General features: G+C 40.0%; 1 long non-coding RNA gene across 1 annotated transcript; it reads right to left on the bottom strand.

Moving 5' to 3' along the window:
- Positions 1-1,387: 1,387 nt before the first annotated feature.
- LOC117449100 (uncharacterized) lies at positions 1,388-2,394 on the bottom strand. Its single transcript, XR_004552445.2, has 3 exons — positions 2,253-2,394; positions 1,988-2,083; positions 1,388-1,427 (listed from the first exon to the last, which is right to left on the bottom strand). It is a non-coding gene; the product is annotated as an uncharacterized lncRNA (long non-coding RNA).
- Positions 2,395-2,815: the final 421 nt, after the last annotated feature.

The raw sequence follows: 2,815 nt of genomic DNA, 5'->3' as shown, positions 1-2,815 counted from the left end.
TCAATGTAATAACGTAACCAGATGAGTGATTACAGCACCCGGTATCATTTTACACACATTTGTATCATACAGAGATGCAGGACTTACACACGCCTGTTATCTAACCGACAGGTCCGCACGCACTCTCCAGCCCAAACTCTAATAAGCATTCATTCACAACTAAATCAGGAGACCTTTAACGTTTTACGTCCGATTCGCTCCTTTTTTCCTCGCTGTACACAGCTCCAGTTTGGGCATTGGCCTGTCATCAGATTGCATTTGTTGTTGCTGCTGTACACTCTTAAAACTAGTGGGTTAAAAAATAACCCAATCATAACCCAGTTGCTGAGTCACTATAGGACAGAACACACGCTGGGTTGTCTTAACCCATACGCTGGGCTGGATCATTTTAACCCATGTGCGGGGTTGTTTATTTGACCCAAGCTAGTGATTGAAATTAACTATATTGTTGGGCTAAATAGAATATAATAATAATGTATAATGAATTATCTCCAAACACAACGTATATATATAAAAATGCATTTATTGATAATTTGAACAGCTTTGGCAAATCGCCAACATCCATTTCCACTACAAAACAACAATGCCTTTTAGCACAATACAAATTCAATATATCTAACTCTTAAATAAATTAAAAAACACCTTAAAAACAGTGCGAGGGCCTTGAGAAATATCTGTGTGTATTTTAACCATCACTTATGAGTGAACACAATTTTCAGGAACAGTTCTGCGTATTAATTTAACACATGGACCATAAAGACCCAATACATATAAAAGTATAAAACAACATCTACGAACAGTCCTTCAACTTGAAGCTGAACAGTAACAAATCTGTCAATGAACACAACAGAACACAGATGTAAAGCAGCAGGATGTAAACAGAGGAGAACAGTGTGTGTGTGTGTGTGTGTGTGTGTGTGTGTGTGTGTGTGTGTGTGTGTGTGTGTGTGTGTGTGTGTGTGTGTGTGTGTGTGTGTGTGTGTGTGTGTGTGTGTGTGTGTGTGTGTGTGTGTGTGTGTGTGTGTGTGTGTGTGTGTGTGTGTGTGTGTGTGTGTGTGTGTGTGTGTGTGTGTGTGTGTGTGTGAGATTGTTAAAGTGCAACTTTGTTGGTAGGATTAAACTGCCAAAAGCTTTTTCAGGCTCAACACCCTGGGCTTCAAGGTCCCCTCATCCAGGCCCATCAACACTTTCTGGGTGAAGTCAAAAGTGTTGACCAAGTCTTTTGGGTAGCTCAGATGCAGGGCAAAGGTCAGTGCAAAAAGCAGGATGAATGCGGCAGCCAGTGTGGGGAGTTGGATAACTCCGTTACCCTCAATGACAACAGCGATGCTCTCTGGGCAGAAGAGCGTGGTGTCTGTTGACCTGGCACTGATCATGAGAAGTCCAACCGCGATGTCCTCTGTGTCTGGATCATCAGACTGCTCCACCTGATGACAAGAACAGATAAACTCTCCCTACTACACATACAAAAAAATATGGGGAACACTAGAAATTATTTTGTATTGAACACTGATGCTGCAGGAAAGAAAGCCCTCATGATTGTGTATTTTATTAAATCACGTGAGCCCATTTTTTACACTGAAACCTAAAGAGCTTAATTTCAAATAAATCCTAAAGTAGAAATCATATTCAACACTTCTGAAGTGTTGAAGTAAAGGGAGATTATATTCAACATGTCCATTGTGTACCTTACAATAATTACAATTCTTATGGCAATATTCAAATCTTGGAACTAGACCCTGAACGGGATGTGAGCAACACAAGAGATAATGTTTGATTAACACCTCAGTGACAGAATCAAGCTTCGATGACACCAGGACAGTTCATACTTTTTCAAACTCAATCTATCATTTATTATCATTTTTTCACTATAAAAATTCAAATAATTGTCTACCTGCGATAGAGCTCCTGAAACAATGTAACAAGATAAACTATATTTTTGGATGATCTGTCACATACATTGAAAACAGTTATTATGCTGACTTACATGCCACAGCCTCAGAAACGTGGAGTCATCTTCATGCAGATATGCAGGCAGAGCACGGAGGACAGCAGCACGTCGGACATGGACGTCACCTTGCTCCTTGAGTGTGAGAACATATCTTTGTTTTACTTTGGATGCTAAACAGTATAACCACACAACAATTGATATCACAAGAAAGTGCTCTTCCATGACTGAAGAGATTAACATTTTGACAAAGATAATCCACTCTAGTATGAGAACAAAACACCAAGAGGCATAACCGACTCACCTGGAGGTCATAGGAGGCAAATAGCTGATCCAGAACTTCAGTTTCCTTTCCTTGCTTGCCGCCTTCTTCCTGAACAGGCTCCTAAGATGGAGGACATGTCTATCCAACTCCGCATAGAAGTGGTTCTTCAGGTTGAGGTTTGTTATCCTGTGAAACTCTGCTAAAATATAAAATGACTATTTAATTCACAGTACAATGTATATGTGGACTGAAGGCACCAGAGATAAACAGAAACATAACATGAATCTGAGTAAACATGTCGAGGTTATCAGTGACAAAAGGCACACAAAATAATTATATAGTTGTAATAAATAAAATATTTTCACCTGTGACTCCATTTTCAAGGCAGATCAGCATTCCAGGATCTCTCCAACAGGTTCAAGTAACTCTGCCCTTGTATCAAAGACAGCAGCACAAAGTTTGCATTTCCAAGCCATTGGAAAACGTAACAATATTCACAGGCCAACACAAATATAATTTCAGTGTTGAGCACTAAATATTCATTCACATTTCAGTAACCATGTGGAATAAACATGGACGCGGGAAGGGGCTGCAGCACCCCC

The sequence above is a fragment of the Pseudochaenichthys georgianus genome, chromosome 7 (genome assembly GCF_902827115.2).
Source record: "Pseudochaenichthys georgianus chromosome 7, fPseGeo1.2, whole genome shotgun sequence".
Lineage (NCBI taxonomy): Eukaryota > Metazoa > Chordata > Actinopteri > Perciformes > Channichthyidae > Pseudochaenichthys > Pseudochaenichthys georgianus.
Note: the sequence above shows the minus strand (reverse complement) of the source record. Positions and strands in the feature narration are given on the sequence as shown.